Source organism: Triticum aestivum, chromosome 6B (assembly GCF_018294505.1).
Source record: "Triticum aestivum cultivar Chinese Spring chromosome 6B, IWGSC CS RefSeq v2.1, whole genome shotgun sequence".
In the NCBI taxonomy this organism is placed as follows: domain Eukaryota; kingdom Viridiplantae; phylum Streptophyta; class Magnoliopsida; order Poales; family Poaceae; genus Triticum; species Triticum aestivum.
The window spans coordinates 345900321-345925302 of record NC_057810.1 but is presented as its reverse complement, the minus strand read 5'-3'; positions in this window follow the sequence as shown (position 1 = coordinate 345925302).

The following is a 24982-nucleotide window of genomic DNA, read 5'->3' as shown; positions in this document are numbered from 1 at the left end:
TCCAAACCCGGTCAGCGGAAAAAGCCATTCAAAAGAACTACTCCGGGTCCGTCCAATTTGGACCGAATACTCGACCACTCGTGCCAGATACACGGCACCCCCGAAAAGCCAGCTAATCACACCAACAGGGACTGTTGGGTATTCAAGCAGGCAGGCAAGCTAATTGCCGAAAACAATGACAAGGGGCTGCATAGCGATGACGAGGAAGAGACCCGACCGCCGAACAATAGAGGACAGAAGGGTTTCCCCCCACAAGTGCGGACGGTGAACATGATATACGCAACCCACATACCCAAGAGGGAGCGGAAGCGTGCACTCAGGGACGTATACGCGATGGAGCCAGTCGCCCCGAAGTTCAACCCATGGTCCTCCTGCCCGATCACTTTTGATCGAAGGGACCACCCCACCAGCATCCGCCACGGCGGATTCGCCGCATTGGTTTTAGACCCAATCGTCGATGGATTTCACCTCACCAGAGTCCTGATGGACGGCGGCAGCAGCCTGAACCTGCTTTATCAGGATACAGTGCGCAAGATGGGCATAGACCCCTCAAGGATTAAACCCACAAAGACGACCTTCAAAGGCGTCATACCAGGTGTAGAGGCCAATTGTACAGGCTCAGTTACACTGGAAGTGGTCTTCGGATCCCCGGATAACTTCCGAAGCGAGGAGTTAATCTTCGACATAGTTCCGTTCCGCAGCGACTATCATGCTCTGCTCGGACGGACCGCGTTTGCAAAGTTCAACGCGGTGCCGCACTATGCGTACCTCAAGCTCAAGATGCCAGGCCCTCGAGGAGTCATCACGGTCAACGGAAACACTGAACGCTCTCTCCGAACGGAGGAACATACAGCGGCTCTCGCGGCAGAAGTACAGTGCAGCCTCTTAAGGCAATTCTCGAGTCCGGCCGTTAAGCGACCGGACACGGCTAAACGCGCCCGGAGTAACCTACAACAAGACCACCTAGCACGTTCCGAGCACGCGTAGCAATGCGGCCCCAACCCCAGCCCTTGCAAAATTGCAAGACTGGTCCTTCGCGTACATCATTACGCTCTAAAGATACCATGGGCATAGGGGGAGGGGCACGACCACGACAGGCCCAGAATGCGGCTTAACCACACCAGGGGCTCCCAAGTGTGTCATTCCTTTTTTTCCTTTTCTTTTTTCTTACCCACAGGACTCCGTTCACCAGAGGCCCTGTCCGGCAGTAGACCTGCCGAACTCACGATGCAACAGCCAGGGAAGGAGAAAGGCTACGACGAGTATCCAGGTGGTCTCCATTACGAGCATTAAATCTGTTTTATACACCATTCCGCAGCCTACCCCTGGAGGGGGACATGTTTAATAGTCCCATCCCTTGCTTACCGCACTATTTGTATCGTTCTGCATTCATGGCAGTATTTCTTGAATAAACAATGCATCGCTTTTTTGCTTATAATTGCATTCCTTTCTTATACATATGTTCATTTATGACATGTTGCATCCGTACACTTTGGTACGGCTAAATACACCAGGGGCTTAAGTTCCCCATATTATGGTGTGATAAGTCCGACACTTTCACAAGTGCGGCACCCCGAACTTATAGCATTATATGCATCGGCTCCGAATCATGTCTTGGGTCAATAGTTGGGTTTGCCCGGCTCCCATGTTTTGGTACCTTACGTTCCGTTGTATCGGCTAAGGTAGCGCTGGGAGAACCACTGCGATTGCGCCCCAGTTGAGCTGGGCGAGCGCCTCAGTGGAGAAAGCTAAAACTGACCGTCATGATGAGGCGAGAGCCGGTCGCTGTTCGAGAGGTTTTTTTGAGTCCCTAAAGACTTATGCCGCTTAGAGCGAGGAACCGGCTTTGTCCGGCCCAGGCGTGGATAGCGCCCCGAATTCAGGCTTCCGAACACTAGGGGCTTCGCCGAAATTTAAAATTATAGAATTCTATGGCTAAGTGAGAGTGTTCAAGCATTATAAGTCCGGCTGCCTCGTTTGTTGTGTTGAGCACCTCCCTAGATGGACCCAAAAATGGGAACAAGAGTGCTCAAGTTTATCCCGAACACCCCAGCACTCGTGGCATGGGGGCCGAAGCCGACGACTTGCCATCTCTCAGATTTGATAAACGGCCGCACAGAAGGTAATATTTTAAATTAAACAAGCGTTGCTTAGCGCACATGAACAAAGTTTTCAGCGCACAGGATAACAAAATGCGAGTCTACTCAAATATTACATCTTTGGAGCACTCACCCGCAATAATGCGGGCACCCTTCAGGACACCCTTATAATACATCTCGGGCGTGCGATACTCCTTGCCCGGCGGTGGCGCGTTCGTCACAAGCTTCTTAGCGTCCATCTTGCCCCAGTGCACCTTAGCACGGGCAAGGGCCCGACGGGCACCTTCAATGCAGGCGGAGTGCTTGATGACTTCAACCCATGGACAAGCATCCACCAGCCGCCGCACCAGGCCAAAGTAGCTCCCAGGCATGGCCTCCTTGGGCCACAGCCAAACTATGAGGCCCTTCATGGCCTGTTCGGCCACCTTGTGGAGCTCGACCAGCTGCTTCAGCTGGTCGCTAAGGGGCACCGGATGTCCGGCCTCAGCATACTGAGACCAGAAGACCTTCTCCGTCGAGCTCCCCTCCTCGGCCCTGTAGAAAGCGGCAGCATCGGACACGCTGCGGGGCAGATCTACGAACGCTCCTGGAGAGCTCCGAATTCGGGTAAGTAATAGGTAATTCACATTCACATGCTTGCTTTGCATGAAGAATGCCTTAGCCGCCGCTATTTTCTTCAACGCCTCGATTTCCTGGAGGGCCTTGTGGGCTTCGGCCTTAGCGGCTTTGGCACTCTCAAGAGCCGATGCAAGCTCGGACTCTCGAGTCTTTGAGTCGCGCTCCAAACTCTCATGTTTTTCCACGAGAGCCTGGAGCTCTTGTTGTACCTCCGCCACCCGTGCCTCCTGTTTCTCTCGCCCAGCATGCTCCATGGCTGCATTACATTCGGCCGCGGACACCGCCTCCTTCAGGGTCGCCACCTCGTTCATGGCCCCTAGAGTACCCACGTTATCCTTGTCATTCCTCTTGCAACCAAATCCTTTTCTGTAAGGTACAACTTTAATAAGGTGTTACTCACCTTCCTTGTCCTCGAGCTGCTTCTTGGCACGGCCGAGCTCGCTCTCGGACCGCTCGAGGCTTTGCTTCAAAGCATTGACCTCCACAGTCAGTGCGGCAGAGGTCAGCAGCGCAACCTGCAATCCCATATTGACATTTTTTTAAGACTCCAGCGTATATCTTTTTAGATCCTCAGTCCGGCTTTTCTTTCCAAACACCGAACCGAGCATCAGGGGCTACTGTCTATGCGGTACTATTTTACATATATTAAAATCCTTACCTCAAAGCCTGTTAGAAGGCTGCTGCAGGCCTCGGTTAGCCCGCTTTTGGCGAGTTGAACCTTCTGAATCACCGCACTCATGACAGTGCGGTGTTCCTCTTTGATGGAAGCGCCGTTGAGCGCCTCCAGCAAGTTATCCGGCGCCTCCGGTTGGACAGAGGATGCTAGTGTCACAGTCTTGCCCTTCTTACGAAGGGGCCGTCCGCCGGACTCCGGAACCACTGCAGGTTCCGGGGCGGAGTCCGGTACGAAGTCTGGGAGGTTGCCCTATGGCACCTCCGGGGCCTCCTCCTCCGGGTGGGTCCCTCTCTGGTATCCCATCTCGGCGTCGTCAGCGTCACGGGGGGTGGAGGCGGTCGGAAGTGAAGTACTATCCACATCCGACGTACCCAAGGACCCGCTCGACGAAGCGGGAAGATCGTCCTTGGGCGGACTGCGGGGTTGTATGCGGCATTAGAAAGACACCGTGTGGCGAAAAGAAAAATCATGAAGTTATTCGGGAGTCCGGATACTTACGATCTCGCCAGGGGCTTGGCCCTTGAGGGCCACTCCTCGTCGCCGTCGCCGACGTTGGCGGAACAGTCCGGGGGAAGGGTCCTTCCCTTCTTGGACCCTTCGGTCTCCCTCGTTGGGGAGGCCTTCCTCTTCTTCTCTCCCCCCGCTGGGGGAGAGGCCTCTTTCTTCTCCTCCTCGTCCTCGTGGTAGGAGTCCGCCTCAGAGTCATCGGACGATGAGTCCGATACCACCTGACGCTGGGAACTCCTTCAGGTTCCCGTGGCCTTCTTCTTGGCCTTCTTCTCCGGCACTACGTAAAGTGCCGGGACCAGCAGCCCTGTCAAACGGGCATCCGCTGGGTCTTCTGGAAGGGGAGCCGGACAGTTAACCTGTCCGGACATCGCCTGCCAGGCCTGTTAAAGGTATTGGGAGTTTAGATCCCGCATAAAGTTAAAACATGAAAGGCAAGTGTCCCATAAAGGATAACATGGCTTACCTCGCCAGCCGGATGCTGCGAGCTGAATCCGCGATCTTCGGTAGCGGATGTGGGAGCTTCGGCACCCTTAAACAACACCCTCCGGGCATCTTCGTACGTAGTGTCGAAGAGCCCGCTCAAGGTCCGGTGCTGTGTCGGAACAAACTCCCACAAATTGAAGTCCCGTTGTTGGCAGGGGAGAATCCGGCGGACGAGCATGACCTGGATCATGTTGACAAGCTTGAGCTTCTTGTTCACCAGGGTTTGGAGACAGGACTGGAGTCCGGTCAGCTCTTCCGAACTACCCCACAGCAGGCCCTTCTCCTTCCAGGAAGTGAGCCGCATGGGGACGCCAGATCTGAATTCGGGGACCGCTGCCCATTTAGGGTCACGCGGCTCGGTGATGTAGAACCACCCCGATTGCCACCCTTTGATGGTTTCCACGAAGGCGCCCTCGAGCCAAGTGACGTTGGGCATCTTGCCCACCATGGCACCTCCGCACTCCGCTTGGCTGCCCTTCACAATCTTCGGCTTGACGTTGAAGGTCTTGAGCCACAAGCCGAAGTGGGGCTGGATGCAGAGGAAGGCCTCGCACACGACGATAAACGCCGAGATGTTGAGGATGAAATTCGGGGCCAGATCGTGGAAATCCAGGCCGTAGTAGAACATGAGCCCCCGGACAAAGGGGTGGAGTGGGAAGCCCAGTCCGCGGAGGAAATGGGGAAGGAATACCACCCTCTCATGGGGCCCGGGGGTGGGGATGAGCTGCCCCTCGTCGGGGAGCCGGTGCGCGATGTCGCTGGACAGATATCCGGCGCTGCGCAGCTTCTTGATGTGCCCCTCCGTAACGGAGGAGGCCATCCACTTGCCTCCCGCTCCGGACATGGCTGGAGAAGGTCGAGGTGAGATCTGCAGACTTGGGCGCTGGAGCTCGAGTGCGCGGAGATGGATAAGCAAAGGAGGAAGAAGGCGTAGGTAAAAAGGTGGATCCTTATCCCCTTATATATGGACGGACGAAACTATGCGTCCCCACCGGCCTGGTAAAACTCGCTTATCTCCCAAGTGCCGCAATCAATGGCGCGGTTGCGTTACCCACGTCCGTATTGATGGGAATCCCGGAATAAGGGGAACACGATCTCTGCTTCGACAAGACGTGCCAAGGAAACCGCTTCGCTAAGCGCGCAGAGGTGGTATAATAAAAACGATTCGAGTAAAGGCTTGTTTGTGGTGTGACGTCACGCCACAAAATACGTCAGCAGATTGAAATGTGTAAATATAATTCTCTCTACGGTGGTATGTGGAATTTATTTTATAGAGCCGGACACTATCCTGGTGTTCACAATCTTCTATGAATTATTCGGAGGAGGAACCCGCCTTGCAATGCCGAAGACAATATGCGCGCCGGACTCATCATCATTGAAGCCCGGTTCAGGGGCTACTGAGGGAGTCCTGGACTAGGGGGTGTCCGGATAGCTAAACTATCATCATCGGCCGGACTCCAAGACTATGAAGATACAAGATTGAAGACTTCGTCCCGTGCCCGGATGGGACTCTCCTTGGCGTGGAAGGCAAGCTTGGCAATACGGATATGTAGATCTCCTACCATTGTAACCGACTCCCTATAACCCTAGCCCTCTCCGGTGTCTATATAAACCGGAGGGTTTTAGTCCATAGGACACAACAACAATCATACCATAGGCTAGCTTCTAGGGTTTAGCCTCCTTGATCTCGTGGTAGATCCACTCTTGTACTACCCATATCATCAATATCAATCAAGCAGGAGTAGGGTTTTACCTCCATTGAGAGGGCCCGAACCTGGGTAAAAACATCGTGTCCCTTGTCTCCTGTTACCATCCGCCTAGACGCACAGTTCGGGACCCCCTACCCGAGATCCGCCGGTTTTGACACTGACAACGTTGATGTCAAAAAGGGCAAAACCATCTCCTCCAACAAAGCCAGCGACTTTAACCCGTCGTATGTGTTGTGCCGTGCTAGTGATGGACATGTTTATGCTAAATTTGTTGGTTCTCCTTATGAGTACATTGAATGGTCTATTTGGGTTCCTAAGACCCTTGTTACTAACATCAAAGGACCCATTACTAAATGGGTACCTAAAACCAAGCATTGATCTCTTGTAGGTGTTTCCTTCCGGTGGGGGATCATGGTTGCTCAATAGTGGAGCAACAAATCATATGACTGGAAGCAAGGACTTGGTGGTGGACGTGCAAGAGATTCCATCTATGCCCACCAATGTCGAGTGGGGTGATGCCTCACATTCTAAGGTATTGGGTCTTGGCAAGGTTGTCATTTCTCATGATCTAACGATCAAGAAAGTCATGCTTGTTGAGTCCCTTGCATACAATTTACTTTCCGTTCGTCAACTTGCACTCATGGGCTTTGCCACTTTCTTTGACATTGATACCGTGGCCCTCTTGTGGAGCAAGACTCTTAAAGTAGCCTTTGTTGGGCATGTCAAGAACGGTCTCTATGTGATAAAATTTTCGGAGCGACCCACTAAGACCGCGACATGCCTAATGGCTAAAGTTGACGTGGGATGGCTTTGGCATCGCCGTTTAGCCCACGTCAATATGAGATCTTTGCAAAGTCTTCTCAAGGGGGACCATGTCCGTGGACTAACAAATGTTAGTTTTGCCAAAGACCGTGCTTGCAGTGCTTGTATTGAAGGAAAGCTTCATGAGAAGGCTCACCCTCCCACGACCATCATCTACTTGAGGAGACCCTTGGAGCTCCTTCACATGGATCTCTTTGGGCCCCCATCATTTGATAGTCTTGGAGGTAGAAAGTATTGCTTGGTGATTGTGGATGACTATTCGATATACACTTGGGTATACTTCTTCAAGAGGAAGAGTGAGACTCAACAAACCATCATCGACTTTGCAAATGAAGCTCAACGTCAACATAATGCAAAGATCTTGACAATAAGAAGTGACAACGGCACCGAGTTCAAGAACTACATGTTGGATGAGTTTCTTAGTGATGAGGGGATCAAGCATCAATATGCTGCACCATATACCCCTCAACAAAATGGTGTTGCGGAGAGGAAGAATCGGACATTGATGGATGCGGCAAGGACCATGATGGCGGAGTTCAAGTCTCCATACAACTTCTGGGCTGAAGCCATCAACACCACATGTCATGCATCCAATCGACTCTATCTCTGCAAAGTCTTGAACAAGACTCCCTATGAGATACTCATCGGCAACAAGCCAAATCTCAAGTACTTCTGGGTGTTCGGGTGTGATGAAATTCCTCCCCAAGCCATAAGAAGAATGGGTATTGGTCATATTCTACCCATTGAGGAACCCCTTGTGGCTCAAGGAGAAGGACAATGCTCCACTCAAGTGGAGCCATCACCTCCTCAAGACCCACACGCTTCCGAAGAACAAAGTGAAGGCCCTCAACCTCATGAACAAGACCAAGGGCAAGATCTATCTCAAGATGATGGTGAACCTCCAAATGATGCACAAGGTCAAGTTCTCCCCCTCGAGAAAGTTCAAGATCATGAGCAAGCTCAAGATCAAGAACAAGCTCAAGACGACGCCCAAGATGATCAAGTCAACCCTCCTCCTTCCACATCCGAGGAGGAATTAGAGCGTCGTGCCGCGAAGATCGCTTCCAAACTCACCACCAAAGGCCATATCATGGAGAATGTGGTTGGAAGCCTAAGAAAGGGGGTAAGCACTCGTAGACAATTAGCAAACTATTGTGAACATCACGCGTTTGTCTCTTGTGTTGAACCCCAAAAGGTCTATGAGGCGCTCGAAGACTCGGATTGGCTCAATGTTATGCATGAAGAGCTCAACAACTTCGAGTACAACAAGGTGTGGAGATTGGTGCCAAGGCCATCGGGGAACCACAACGTCATTGGAACCAAGTGGATTTTGAAGAACAAGCAAGATGCTCATGGGAACATCATTCGCAACAAGGCAAGATTGGTAGCACAAGGCTACTCCCAAGTCGAGGGTATCGACTACGGTCAAACCTTTGCTCCCGTTGCTCACCTTGAATCCATTCGTTTGTTGTTTGCCTATGCTTCCCATCACAACTTTAAGTTGCAACAAATGGATGTGAAAAGTGCTTTTCTTAATGGTCCTATTAATGAGTTGGTCTATGTCAAGCAACCCCCCGAGTTCGAGGATCCCTACTTCCCGGATCATGTGTATCAACTCGATAAGGCACTCTATGGCCTTAAACAAGCCCCACGTGCGTGGTATGACCACCTTACCGAGTTGTTACAAGATCGTGGATTTGAGGTCGGGCAAATCGATCCCACTCTTTTTACTAAGAAGGTCAAAGGGGAGTAGTTTGTATGCCAACTATATGTTGATGATATTATCTTTGGTTCCCCTAACAAAGCTTTCAATGAGGAATTTGCCGCTCTCATGACCTCCAAGTTCAAGATGTCTTCGATGGGAGAGTTGAAGTTCTTCCTTGGTTTTGACATCAAACAAAGAAGAGAAGGAACCTTCATCAACCAAGCCAAATATACTCAAGACATGCTAAAAAGATTCAAGCTAAGTGATGTCAAGCCGGCTTCTACTCCAATGCCTACCAAGTGCCAACTTGACATTGATCCCAATGGTAAAGCGGTGGATCAAAAGGTATATCGCTCCATGATTGGTTCCTTGCTTTACCTTTGTGCATCTAAACCTGATATCATGTTGAGTGTGGAAATGTGTGCACGGTTTCAAGCCGCACCAAAGGAAGGTCACTATGTGGCGGTCAAGCGAATCTTTCGATATTTGGCTCATACCCCAAACTTTGGCTTATGGTACCCAAGAGGGGCAAACTTCAAGCTTGAAGGATATACGGATTCTGATTGGGCGGGAGACAAAGTGGATAGGAATTCCACCTCCGGAGGGTGCCAATTTCTTGGTTGCTCTTTGGTGAGTTGGTCTTCCAAGAAGCAAAGTTGTGTGTCTCTCTCATCCACCAAAGCAGAATATGTGGTGGCCGGTAGTTGTTGTGCACAACTCTTATGGATGAGGCAAACTTTGAAGGAGTACGGTGTCATTTGTGACAATGTGCCTCTTTGGTGTGATAATGAAAGTGCCATCAAAATTTCTCTCAACCCGGTGCAACACTTCAAGAGGAAGCATATTGAGATTCGGTATCACTTCATCCGGGATCACATTAGGCGAGGGGAGATCGAGCTCAAGTATGTCAACACTCATGATAACCTTGCAGATATTTTCACGAAGCCCTTGGATGAAGCAAGATTTCGCGAGTTAAGGCATGAGCTAAATATCATTGATTCGAGCAATGTGACTTGAACCCTTGCACCCCCACCACACTCAATTTGTTGTCTAGTTTAGGTGTAGGCATGGACATAGGGGGAGTGTTGTTCTCTCAATGAACTCTCCCTCCCCCCATTATGCATAAATAGATCAACTCTTTCACATTAGCCATTTTTGATCGTACTTGTGCTTCAAAGACGAGTTTTGGTCATGGGCCCAAGGATAATTCTTCGCGGTGCCATACCATCTCACTCCAACATAGGTGGCTCCGGCCGCTGCCCTCTCCTTTTGAGAGGTTGTGTCGCTGGTGGTTTCTTGTTGTCTTTCTGCCTTTGAATTGTGTGTGTTCTTGTAGTGTCCTTTGTGTGAAAAGTTTCCTTGCAAAGACCTTCTTCTCATGTTGAAACCTGCTTTGTCTTGAGCTCACGGTACTACCGCGGCCAGCTATGGTACTACCGCAGCCAGCCACGGTACTACCGCGTGGGGAGCACGGTACTACCGCCCCCACGCGGCAGTAATTTTTTATTGCTGCCTGGGTGAGCGGTAATACCGCTTTGGTGCGTTACTTCCGCCCGAGCGGTACTACCACGATGATATGCGGTACTACCGTGGCGTCCTGGACGCGTGGGGATAAGAACGGCCAGGGGGAGTTCTAACTCCCCCATACCCATTCGCAGTTCCCCCCACATCATCTCTCTCTCCCATGCTCAAGAACGGAGCCGGCGTTCGTCGCCGGATCTCCGCCTCCGGCTGCCCTCCCGTGATTCCGTCTGGTGGGATCATTCCCCACCACGTGCTCTTGCTATGGACTAAGGTCTTTCCCCAACTCCTTCTCGTTTTTGTTGTGTTCTTTGCCTCTAGGTTTTTGGGGGAGACATGTGTGTTCTAGAGATTCTTAGGTTAAATCTATGCAAGAGTAGGATGAAGGAGAGTAGCTTTGCGTAGGAATTATAATTGTATTTTTGTTCCGTGCTAGATTTGATCACCGTAGCGCCACCATGGTTTCGCAGTTCTTTTCAGATTCGAACTGCCGTTTGGATCTGACGCGACGCGGTTCTACCGCCCGACTGGTGTGGTACTACCGCTTGTCCGGTACTACTGCCCGTCTGGCGCGGTACTACCGCGCTCACTGTGGCACTAAAACTTTACTACCGCTCCCACCACGGTACTATCGTGACCTCGCACGGTACTACCGCAACTTGGAGCGGTACTAAAATTTTAGTACCGTAGGCTCTGGAAGTACTACCATGGCTCACATCTATCTCATGGCAACTTTCACGTATACTTTCTATGTTATTCTTGTGCTTTGTTGTGGTCTTTTCATTGATCCTCTTTGCGTTTCGTGGGTGTTTTGCGTGTGTGTCTCAGATGGTGGCTCTCGCTGTTCCAATCCCAGTCGTGACACTGGCTCCAAGCATCTGCGCAACCCAGGTGAAGCACCAGAGGGCTCCACTGCCCCCAAGCGCCATGTCAAGACATCCGCTAGCAAGAACAAGGAGCCCGCTAAGGGGATGGACGAGATATCCCAATCTGAGTACGTCCGTCTCAGGAAACTCCACCCATATGTGAAACCTCGTTCTTCTGTCAGAGGTTGTGAGCTGTTTTGGAACAAGCAACAGACTCTCATTTATTTGGATGTCATCAAGAACAAGCAGAATACCTACGTGGATGTGAAATGGATTGAAATGCATCACATGAGGAAGGACAAGTTTCGTGAGTACTTTGGAGAAGCTCTGGACTTGGTGGAGCAGTTTGGTATTGAGCATGTGATATCCTTTCACCTTGACTATGACCCTGAGCTTATCTGTCAGTTCTTTGCCTCAATATACTTTCACCCTGATGAGCAGCGGAGGATGACCTGGATGACCAATGGCCGTAAGCTGACTGCTACCTGGAAGGAGTTCATGGATTTGCTCCAGGTTCCTGATGACAGGCTCAACACTCCCGTGGGTGTTCGCCCCCATGCAAATTCTGAGTCTGCCAACAAGGACAAGCTTGCGCCATACTATGTTGAGAAGGCGCTCGCCAATGGAAATACGGTGTTGGTGCTCAACTCTTTTCTGGATATCATGTATCGCATCTTCCGCAACTCCTTGTTCCCTCGCATTGGTGACAAGGACAAGGTTCATGCCTATATGGTGGATATGATGCTCATATGCGAGGAGGCTCGTATTTCTCAGACTCAGCCACTTGATGTCTCACACATCATGTGGTGTGAGCTTCGGTTTGCGGTGTTCAACCGCAAGGTGCCTATCTATGGGCCCTATCTGTTTTTGCTGATCTCAAAGACTTGGGAGAAGATGTTCCCTGGTGAAGAGTTCCTTGCTCCTGACTGGATTCGCCATGATCCCATTTGTCTCCGTGTCAAGCCCAAATGGGACAACACTACTACTCGTGATGAGGCGACTGCTTCTAGGGCTACTGTTGATGAGGAGAATGCCGGCGCCGAGGATGTTGCTGAGGGCCATTCTGCTCGGTCTTCCCAGAGTTCCTCTATGCCCTCATGGGCCAAGAAGCTGAAGGACAAGATGAAGACTCTTTTCTGCATGCAAGCCAAGGGGCAGTACAGGACTCACGTGGCATCTAAGGAGAGTCGCCGCCATGACAAGAAGATCTTGTAGCTGTATGGAGAGGAAGTGTCTGGTTGTTCTGAGGAACGCATCAGTCCAGAGGCCGAGTGGATGGAGAAGCAAGGCTACATATGGACTGATTCTGAGGAGGACGTCGAGGAGTCCATCCCTGCTGCTGAGGAGTCTGATGATGGGCATTGGGATGAGTTCCCTGCTTGAGCCACCCCTTGTGTGTAGGTGTCCTCTCTGCCTTTTTGGCGTCTCGATGCCAAAGGGGGAGAGAGTGTAGGGATTTGCGAGTCGTGTGTCGTTCGTGTTCGTTCATGTTTGGTGTGTTTGCTGCTTTCTTGTTTGAACCTCGTTTCAGTTGCTTTGGGTTGCTTTACTTCATATGGTGTAAGACATATGCACTCTATCTATCTTAGCGAGCTTGTGATATATTGTGATATATTCCGCCACCTTTGTGCTATGCTCTGTTTAGATGTTAGTTATCTTGCCTTTGTCTCTAAAATATAGGGGGAGTGTTGATCCTAGTTTGTGTGCTATGCAGTCCAAAGCATCCATCTAGATTGCACACATCTAGGGGGAGCCCGTCTATATTTTAGAGAGGAGGGGTTTGCCTTTGCTCAATATTATCTCATTTATGTGCAAATCCCGTATTGTCATCAATCCACCAAAAAGGGGGAGATTGTAAGGGCATATTTATCCCTTAGGTGTTTTGGTGATTGATAACAATGCCTTTGCGGACTAATCGTGTGCCTTGAGTTTCTCAGACGCTTCATCACCAGGCACGAGACGATTCGGTGCCCCTCCAGACTATTGAAGACGGTGTTGTTCTACATTTCTTTTTGGTGGATTTGAGTCATAGGAGAGCCGTACTATTAAGAGGGGGTCCGCGTCAGAAAGGTTCGGGAGGAATCATCACATACACATTTTCTTCATTGTCTCCTCCTTTCCCTTGCACCTTGGAGCATTCCCCGTCTATCCTCTTGTGAATGTCTGGACTACTGTTGCTGAGCTTGCGGTAGTACTGCTCCCTGGAGCGGTAGTACCGCAGGCACTCGTGGTAGTACCGTGCCCATTCGCGGTACTACCGCGGAAGCCCACGGTAGTACCGCTCCCTTGGAGTCGTAGTACCGTGGCTGCTAGGCCAAGTACCGCTGCATCACGGTAGTAGGCGCGGATGTAATTTTTTACATCCGCGCCCACACGGTAGTACCGCACGTCTAGGGCGGTAGTACCGCTGGTGCCCACGGTAGTACCGCTCCCTCCGAGCTGTTGTACCGTGGTTCCCTGGCCTAGTGCCGTGGCTTCACGGTAGTAGGGCGGATGTAATTTTTTACATCCGCACCCTCACGGTAGTACCGCGCCCTCTGGGCGGTAGTACCGTGACGGATGTTTGCATCATCTCTTTGACAACGGAATTAGGCACGGATGTATTTTTATTCATTCGTGCCGATTCCAGACTTAGTCTTTCTTGCCTCGTGGTAGTACCGCGGGTGGGCGCGGTAGTACTGCACTCGCGGTAGTTCTGCCTATGGTATAGTCTCTACAGCTGCCGCGGTAGTACCGTGGTCTCCCACGGTAGTACCCCATGGCCTCGCGGTAGTACCGTGCCCCTGGAGCGGTAGTACCGCGTGTCGTAGGCTGGTCTAAGTGGATAACGGTTGGTTTTCTTCCATGACTATAAAAGGGGCATCTCCTAGCTCTAGTTGACTACCTCTTCCACCTCTAAGCTCCATTGTTGCTCCAAGCTCCATTTTCGCCCGTTCTCTCTCCCCAGCCAATCAAACTTGTTGATTTGCTCGGGATTGGGTGACAAGGCCCCGATCTACACTTCCACCAAGAGAGATTTGATTCCCCCCACTTATCCCTAGCGGATCTTGTTACTCTCGGGTGTTTGAGCACCCTAGATGGTTGAGGTCACCTCGAAGCCATACTCCATTGTGGTGAAGCTTCATGGTGTTGTTGGGAGCCTCCAATTGTTGTGGAGATTGCCCCAACCTTGTTTGTAAAGGTTCGGTCGCCGCCTTCAAGGGCACTAATAGTGGAATCACGGCATCTCGCATTGTGTGAGGGCGTGAGGAGAATACGGTGGCCCTAGTGGCTTCTTGGGGAGCATTGTGCCTCCACACCGCTCTAACAGACACGTACTTCCCCTCAAAAGGAAGGTACTTCGATAACACATCCTCGTCTCCACCGGCTCCACTCTTGGTTATCTCGCACCTTTACTTTTGCAAGCTTACTTGTGTTGTTTCCCTTACTTGCTCGTGTACTTGTTGTTGTCGCATCATATAGGTTGTTCACCTAGTTGCATATCTAGACAACCTACTTTGATGCAAAGTTTAATTTGGTAAAGAAAAGCTAAAAATTGTTAGTTGCCTATTCGCCCCCCCTCTAGTCAACCATATCGATCCTTTCAATTGGTATCAGAGCCTCATCTCTTTTTTAAGGACTTTGCCGTCTGAAGAGTATGGTTGACACCACAGACGGTGCAGAGGAGCACTCCGGTGTGAATAATATCTCGTCTACGGCCGATGGGGGAACCTCGATCTCTCGTGAGGAATTCAATGTGGCTCTAGACACATTGAAAGACTCCATGACCACCAAGGTTGAAAGCATGCTTACTAAATTTCTTGAAGGACTCAAACTGTCCACCTCACCGATGAAAGTGGGTCATCCCACTAACAAGGTGACGGTTTCTATAGGAGGTTCATTAAGGACTTCTCTAAAATCTCTAGGCCTCTGACTAATTTATTACAAAAAGATATTCCTTTTGTCTTCGATGATGATTGTGTAGAAGCATTTGAAATACGTAAGAAAGCTTTAATCTCTGCACCTATTATTCAGCCACCTGATTGGAATTTACCCTTTGAAATTATGTGTGATGCTAGTGATTATGCTGTAGGTGCTGTAATAGGGCAAAGAGTTGATAAGAAATTAAATTTTATCCAGTATGCTAGTAAAACTCACGACACTGCCCAGAGAAATGATGCTACTACTGAAAAAGAATTCTTAGCAGTTGTATTTGCATGTGATAAGTTCAGACCTTATATTGTTGATTCTAAAGTAACTATTCACACTGATCATGCTGCTATTAAATATCTTATTGAAAAGAAAGATGCTAAACCTAGACTTATTAGATGGGTTCTCTTGTTACAAGAATTTGATTTGCATATTATTGACAGAAAGGGAGCTGAGAAACCCCATTGCAGACAACTTGTCTAGGTTGGAGAATGTTCTTGATGACCCACTACCTATTGATGATAGCTTTCTGCTACGTCTTGAGCTTGCATTGGTTTTCCTTGAAGAGGAGAGGGTGATGCAGCAAAGTGTAGCGTAAGTATTTCCCTCAGTTTTGAGAACCAAGGTATCAATCCAGTAGGAGGCTCCTCAAAAGTCCCATGCACCTACACAAACAAACTGAGAACTCGCAACCAACGCAATAAAGGAGTTGTCAATCCCTTCACGGCCACTTGCGAAAGTGAGATCTAATAGAGATAGTATGCTAAGATAAATATATTTTTGGTATTTTATAATATAGATGCAAAAAGTAAAGATGCAAATAAAGGTAGATGGAAAGCAAATATGATAAGAGATAGACCTGGGGCCATAGGTTTCACTAGAGGCTTCTCTCAAGATAGCATAAGTATTACGGCGGGTGAAAAAATTACTGTCGAGAAATTGATAGAAAAGTGCATAGTTATGAAATTATCTAGGCATGATCATGTATATAGGCATCACGTCCATAACAAGTAGACCGACTCCTGCCTGCATCTACTACTATTACTCCACACATCGACCGACTCCTGCCGGCATCTAGAGTATTAAGTTCATAAGAACAGAGTAACGCATTAAGCAAGATGACCTGATGTAGAGGGATAAACACACGCAATATGATATAAAACCCATATTGTTATCCTTGATGGCAACAATACAATACGTGTCTTGCAACCCTTTCTGTCACAGGGTAAGAACACAGCAAGATTGAACCCAAAGCTAAGCACTTCTCCCATGGCAAGAAAGACAAATCTAGTAGGCCAAACCAAACTGATAATTCGAAGAGACTTGCAAAGATAACTTAATCATACATAAATAATTCAGAGAAGATTCAAATATTATTCATAGATAAACTTGATCATAAACCCACAATTCATCGGATCTCGACAAACACACCACAAAAAGAGATTACATCGAATAGATCTCCACAAGAGAGGGGGAGAACATTGTATTGAGATCCAAAAAGAGAGAAGAAGCCATCTAGCTAATAACTATGGACCCGTAGGTCTGTGGTAAACCACTCACAACTCATCGGAGGGGCAAGGATGTTGATGTAGAGGCCCTTCGTGGTTGCTTCCCCCTCCGACAGAGTGCCGGCAAGGGCTCCAAGATGGGATCTTGCGGATACAGAAGGTTATGGCGGTGGAAATTGTGTTTCGTGGTGCTCCTGGATGTTTTCAGGGTACGTAGGTATATATAGGAGGAAGAAGTACGTCGGTGGCCGCCCTGAGGGGCCCACGAGACATGGGGGCGTGCCCTCCTATCTCGTGGGGCCCTCGGAGGCTTCTTGACTTGCACTCCAAGCTCTCCGGATCAGATTTGTTCCAAAAATAACGCTCCCGAAGGTTTCATTCCGTTTGGACTCCGTTTGATATTCCTTTTCTTCGAAATACTGAAATAGGCAAAAAAAACAGCAATATGGGCTAGGCCTCCGGTTAGTAGGTTAGTCCCAAAAATGATATAAATGTGTAAAATAAAGCCCATAAACATCCAAAAGGGGTAATATAATAGCATGGAACAATTAATAATTATAGATACGTTGGAGATGTATCAAGCATCCCCAAGTTTAATTCCTGCTCGTCCTCGAGTAGGTAAATGATAAAAAGAGATTTTTTGATGTGGAATGCTACCTAGCATAATTCATAATGTAATTTTCTTTATTATGGCATGAATGTTCAGATCCAAATGAATACAAAATAAAAGTTCATATTGACATAAGAAATACTAATACTTCAAGCATACTAATCAAAGTAATCATGTCTTCTCAAAATAACATGGCTAAAGAAAGTTATCCCTACAAAATCATATAGTCTGTCTATGCTCTATCTTCTTCACACAAAGTATTTAATCATGCACAACCCCGATGACAAGCCAATCAATTGTTTCATACTTTAATAATCTCAAACTTTTTCAACTTTCACGCAATACATGAGTGTGAGCCATGGACATAGCACTATATGTGGAATAGAAGGGTGGTTGTGGAGAAGACAAAAAGGAGAAGATAGTCTCACATCAACTAGGCATATCAACGGGATATGGAGATGCCCATTAATAGATATCAATGTGAGTGAGTAGGGATTGTCATGCAACGGATGCACTAGAGCTATAAATATATGAAAGCTCAACAAAAGAAACTAAGTGGGGTGCATCCAACTTGCTTGCTCACGAAGACCTAGGGCACTTTTGAGGAGGCCCATCATTGGAATATACAAGCCAAGTTCTATAATGAAAAATTCCCACTAGTATATGAAAGTGACAACATATGAGACTCTCTAACATGAAGATCATGGTGCTATTTTGAAGCACAAGTGTGGAAAAAGAGATAGTAGCATTGTCCCTTCTCTCTTTTTCTCTCATTTTTTCTTTCTTTTTTTTCTTCTTTTTTTCTTTGGCCTTTCTTTTTTTCTTTTCTTTTTGGCCTTTCTCTTTTTTATTTTTCTTTTCTTTTCTTTTTGTAAAGTCCGAAGTCTCATCTCGACTTGTAGGGGAATCATAGTCTTCATCATCCTTTCCTCACTAGTACAATGCTCTAATAATGAAGATCATCACACTTTTATGGATTTACAACTCAAAGCTAGAACAAGATATGACTCTATGAATGCCTCCGGCGGTGTACATCAAGAGCGACATGTATGAAAATTATGAAAGTGGCCTTGTCACAAATACAATGTCAACTACACGATCATGCAAAAAGCAATATGAAAAAAGTAATGCGTGTCATATGAACGAAACGGTGGAAAGTTGCATGGAAATATATCACGGAATGGCTATGGAAATGCCATGATAGGTAGGTATGGTGGCTGTTTAGAGGAAGGAGTATGGTGGGTGTATGGTACCGGCGAAAATTGCATGGTACAAGAGAGGCTAACAATGGTGGAAGGGTGAAGGAGTGCGTATAATCCATGGACTCAACATTAATCAAAGGAACTCATATACTTGTTGCAAAAATTTAGAATCCATCAAAAACCAAAGTACTACGTGCATGCTCCTAGGGGGATAGATTGGTAGGAAAAGACCATCGCTCGTCCTCGACCGCCACTCATAAGGAAGACAATAAATAAATAAAATTGTGCTCCAACTTCATCACAAAGCGGTTCACCATACGTGCATGCTACAGGAATCACAAGCTTCAACACAAGCATTCTTTAAATTCATAATCACCCAACTAGCATGACTTTAATATCACTACCCCCATATCTCAAAACAATTATCAAGCATCAAATTGATCATAGCATCCAATTCACTTTCTATGATAGTTTTTATTATACCCAACATGGATGCTCATCATTCTAGGACCAACTTTACGATAATAGAAAATACCATGCTGTTCTAAAGACTCTCAAAATAATATAAGTGAAGCATGAGATACTAGCAATTTCTTCAAAATTAAGACACCACCGTGCTCTAAAAGATATAAGTGAAGCACTAGAGAAAAAATCTATTAAGCTCAAAAGATATAAGTGAAGCACATAGAGTATTCTAGCAAATTCTAATCAAATAGGCTTCTCTAAAAAGGTGTGTACAGCAAGGATGATTGTGGTAAACTAAAAAGCAAAGACTAATATAATACACGACGCTCCAAGCAAAACACATATCATGTGGCGAATAAAAATATAGCTCCAAGTAAAGTTACCAATGAACGAAGACGAAAGAGGGGATGCCCGGGGCATCCCCAAGCTTAGGCTTTTGGCTATCCTTGAATATCTTGGGGTTCCATGGGCATCACCAAGCTTATGCTCGTGCCACTCCTTATTCCATAGTCCAAAAAATCTCTACCCAAAACTTGAAAACTTCACAACACAAAACTCAACAGGAAATCTTATAAGCTCCGTTAGTGAAAGAAAACAAAACCACCACATAAGGTACTGCCATGAAATCATTATTTATTTAATTTGGTATTAAACCTACTGTATTCCAACTTCTTTATGGTTCATAGACTGATTTACTAGCCATAGATGCATTGAAATAAGCAAACAACACACGAAAAACAGAATCTGTCAAAAACAGAACAGTCTATAGCAATCTGTAACTAACGCAAACTTCCAGAACTCTAAACATCCTACCAAAATAGGAAGTCCTGGAAATTTTTTCTATTGAACAGAAGCAAAAAGAATAAACGCAAAAGCACGTACCTGTGATTTAACAAAATTATATTCGTGCACGCAAAGTTTCTGTTTTTCAGCAGAATCAAATCAACTATCATCGTAGGTTATCCTATAGGTTCTACTTGGCACAAACACTAATTAAAAGATAAAAACACATCTAATCGTAGGTTATCCTATAGGTTGGAGACGTATCACTTTCCTGATGAATAATTAGCTGTCATAAATGCTTCTCGTACTGCTCCATGGTATGCTGATTATGCTAATTACATTGTTACTAAATTTATACCACCTAGTTTCACATACCAACAAAAGAAAAAGTTCTTTTATGATTTAAGACTTTACTTCTGGGATGACCCACACCTTTATAAAGAAGGTGTAGATGGTGTTATTAGACATTGTGTACCTGAGCATGAATAGGAACAAATCCTACGCAAGTGTCACTCCTAAGCATATGGAGGACACCACGCTGGAGATAGAACTGCACATAAGGTATTGCAGTCCGGTTTTTATTGGTCTACTCTCTTCAAAGATGCCCGTAAGTTTGTCTTGTCTTGTGATGAATGTCAAAGAATTGGTAATATTAGTAGACGTCAAGAAATGCCTATGAATTATTCTCTTGTTATTGAACCGTTTGATGTTTGGGGCTTTGATTATATGGGACCATTTCCTGCCTCTAATGGATATACACATATTTTAGTTGTTGTTGATTACATTGCTAAGTGGGTAGAAGCTATTCCAACTAGTAGTGCTGATCATAACACCTCGATTAAGATGCTTAAAGAAGTTATTTTTCCGAGGTTTTGAGTCCCTAGATATCTCATGACTGATGGTGGTTCACATTTATTCATGGTGCTTTCCGTAAAATGCTTGCTAAGTATGATGTTAATCATAGAATTGCATCTCCGTATCACCCACAGCATAGTGGTCAAGTAGAGTTGAGTAATAGAGAGCTCAAATTAATTTTGCAAAAGATTGTTAATAGATCTAGAAAGAATTGGTCCAAGAAACTTGATGATGCATTATGGGCCTATAGAACTGCATATAAAAACCATATGGGTATGTCTCCGTACAAAATGGTATATGGAAAAGCATGTCACTTACCTCTCGAACTTGAACATAAGGCATATTGGGCTATTAAAGAGCTCAATTATGATTTCAAACTTGCCGGTAAGAAGAGGTTATTTGACATTAGCTCACTTGATGAGTGGACAACCCAAGCATATGAGAATGCCAAGCTGTTTAAAGAAAAAGTTAAAAGATGGCATGACAAAAGGATACAAAAGCGTGGTTTAACGTAGGTGATTATGTGTTGCTATTCAACTCTCATTTGAGATTTTTTGCAGGAAAACTTCTCTCTAAATGGGAAGGCCCTTACGTTATCAAGGAGGTCTATCGTTCCGGTGCCATAAAAATCAACAACTTCGGAGGCACAAATCCGAAGGTGGTGAATGGACAAAGAATCAAACATTATATCTCAGGTAATCCTATAAATGTTGAAACTAATGTTATTGAAACCGTAACCCCAGAGGAATACATAAGGGACACTTTCCAGAATGTTTTAGACTCCGAAAAGGAATAGGTATGTGGTACGGTAAGTAAACCGACTCCAAAATAGTTCTAATAGCAAATTTTCTCCATTTTGGAATATTTAATAAAATAGGAAAATAAGAAGTTGTATGGGAAGGACACGAGGCATCCACGAGGGTGGAGGGCGTGCCCTACCTTACTAGGCGCGCCCCCTGCCTCGTGGGCACCTCGTGTGCCTTCCGAACTCTATTTTCTTGCACGATACTTCTTTTGGTCGGTAAAAATTCATTATATAATCTCCCGAAAGTTTTGAACACCGTATCACGCAAATATCTTGTCTTTGTTTCGAGCTATTTTTCTGACAGATCTAGAGCACCATGACGTCTCCCAGCGCTCCCAAGGACATGTTTTCGAGAGGGTCATCAACCCCTACCTCGCGGAGGTGTTGCATCACCCTCAAACCATTGAGATGCGTGAGGGGGTGCTGCACATCTGCGACGTGGATGGACCAAGGAGTACCGGAAGCATGGAGACAAAGCTCGAAGCGATGGAACAACAAGTTTTCAAGTGCCAAGGGATGGTGGAGCGCGAACTTAATGCCAACCATATGATGATTGCGGAGTTCACCAACAACCACAAGCTGGACGCCAAGAACATTGGGAGAACATCTTCAAGCTTCATGAGAAAATCGAGCACCTCCAAGCCCAGATCTATGACCTGCAAAACCAAAACTGTGAGTATGAACATAGATTCAAGAGGATGAGTTTGGCTAGAGATTTGAGGATCCCGGAGACTCGATCATCCTTCTATGATGGTGAGCCTATGCCTTGGAAGATGGACGACAAGCCTACATCATCAACAACTCCTCCTTCACCACCTTCGAGGACATAATCACATGGGTATGGGAACTCCCCTTGGCAACTGCCAAGCTTGGGGGAGGTGCCCCGGTATCGTATCACCATCACACTCCTATGTTTACCATTTTACTTAGTTCAATCCTTTTAGTAATATCTTGATCTAGTAGAATAAAGTTTTGGTATGAATTAGTTTTGAGTTTTTCTTTGAGACCCCTCAATGTAATCGAGTCCGTGAGCTATATATAATAAAGATTAGTGTTGAGTCAAGGGCTTTTGCTATCTTGATATGATCTTAAGTGCACAAAAGAGTAAAAATAATAAAACAGTTCATATTGATCTTATGGATAGTAATGACTTCACATATAGAGAGTATGAGGCTTAAAAGTTGTTGAGAGTTGGCAAACATAGTTTTGGTCATCGTTGCAATTAATAGGAAGTAATAAAGAAAGACAAGTTCTCACATATAAATATACTATCTTGGACATCTTTTATGATTGTGATCACTCATTAAAGTATGACATGCTAAAGAGTTGATGTTGGACAAGGAAGACAACGTAATGGGTTATGTTTTCTCACATCTTAGTTAAAGTATATTGTCATGGATCGTTCAACATGTTGAGCTTTCCTTTCCCCCTCATGCTAGCCAAATTCTTTGCACCAAGTAGAGATACTACTTGTGCTTCCAAATATCCTTAAACCCAGTTTTGCCATGAGATTCTACCATACCTACCTATGGATTGAGTAAGATCCTTTAAGTAGGTTGTCATGTTGCATGCAGTAAAAATTGCTCTCTAAATATGTATGAATTATTAGTGCGGAGAAAATAAGATTTATATGATCGTGTGATATGGAAGTAATAAAAGCGACGGACTGCATCTAAAGGTTCATATCACAGGTGGAAATATAAAGTGACGTTCTTTTGCATTAAGATTTCGTGCATCCAACCATAAAAGCACATGACAACCTCTACTTCCCTCTGCGAAGGGCCTATCTTTTACATTATGCAAGAGTTAAGGTGATCTTCACCTTTCCCTTTTTATTTTATCCTTTGGCAAGTACCTCATGTTGGAAAGATCCTGATATATATATCCAATTAGATGTAAGTTAGCATGAACTATTATTGTTGACATTACCCTTGAGGTAAAACGTTGGGAGGCAACACTATAAGCCCCTATCTTTCTTTGTGTCCGATTAAAACTCCAGAACCATAAGTATTGCGTGAGTGCTAGCAATTGTAGAAGACTAAATGATAGTTGAGTATGCGGACTTGCTGAAAAGCTCTATTCTTGACTCTTTCTGATGTTATGATAAATTGCAATTGCTTCAATGACTGAGATTATAGTTTGTTAGCTCTGAATGTAGTTTCTGATTCATACTTGACATTATGAATAAATTGTTACTTGAGCATAAGAAATCATATGACAAAATCTATATATGTTGCTGTTATAAGAATGGTCATGATGCCCTCATGTCTGTATTTTATTTTTATCGACACCTCTATCTCTAAACATGTGGACATATTTTTTCGATATCGGCTTCCGCTTGAGGACAAGCAAGGTCTAAGCTTGAGGGAGTTGATACGTCCATTTTGCATCATGCTTTTATATCGATATTTATTGCATTATGGGCTGTTATTGCACGTTATGTCACAATACTTATGGATATTCTCTCTTATTTTACATGGTTTTACATGAAGAGGGAGAATGCCGACAGCTGGGATTCTGGGCTGGAAAAGGAGCAAATATTGGGAACCTATTCTGCATAGCTCCAAAAGTCCTGAAACTCCACGAAAGTCAGTTTTGTAATTAATAAGAATTATTCAGCGAAAGAAGTACCAGAGGGGGCCCACACCCTGGCCACAAGGGTGGGGGCGCGCCCACCCCTACTGGGCGCACCCCCTGCCTCGTGGGTCCCTGGTGGCCCTCCGGTGCCCATCTTATGCTACATGAAGTCTCTTACCCTGAAAAAAAATCATAAGCAAGCTTACGGGACGAAACTCCGCTGCCACGAGGCGGAACCTTGGCACAACCAATCTAGGGCTCTGGCGGAGCTGTCCTGCCGGGGAAACGCCCCTCCAGGAGGGGTAAATCATCACCATCATCATCACCAACGATCCGCTCATCGGGAGGGGGTCAATCACCATCAACATCTTCACCAGCACCATCTCCTCTCAAACACTAGTTCATCTCTTGTATCCAATCTTTGTACCCAAACCTCATATTGGTACTTGTGGGTTGCTAGTAGTGTTGATTACTCCTTGTAGTTAATGCTAATTGGTTTATTTGGTGGAAGATCATATGTTGAGATCCTTAATGCATATTAATACCCCTCTAATTATGAACATGAATATGCTTTGTCAATAGTTACGTTTGTTCCTGAGGACATGGGTGAAGTTGTCACATCCCTAGCTTCTGGTGCTGCCTAGTGTTTGCATCATGTTTAAATTTTTGAAACTTGAACTGAGGAAATTTGGAAGCCTCAAAACATAAATAAAAGAAGGGCAAAAACCCTAAAATCTCATTCATTGTTCCAAAATGCTCTTCTTAAATGTTTGATAATTTTGGCAAAGGGTTCTGGTCCCAACCAAAATATTGAACATTTTTTAAGGACTTAATCTTGGGACTTTGAATTTAAATCATTAGCTATTTGAATTTGAATTATATTCATATAATTAGAATATAATTTCAAATACCCCTGAAATATTTTATGAGCTTTTGGAAAAGTCCATCTAGCAAAATAAAAATATTCAGAGGAGTTTTTGGCATTGTTTGAATTATTTTAAATTCAAAACAGTGGCAAAATAAATTTAAAAATAAAACAAACAGAATTAAATAGAAATAAGAGAGAAAGGCCAGGAGGACACTTACCTGGCTGGGCCAGCCCACCTGGCCCGTGCCAGTCACCCTCCTCCTTGCGCCAGAAGGACGTGGCGTGTCGACGCGCGCGCGCCCGAACTCCACCTCCTGCTTCCACCTCCTCCTGCCTCTCTGCTCGCTTCCCCGACCCCCTGGAGATGCCACGCACCTCCCTAGCGCCACGT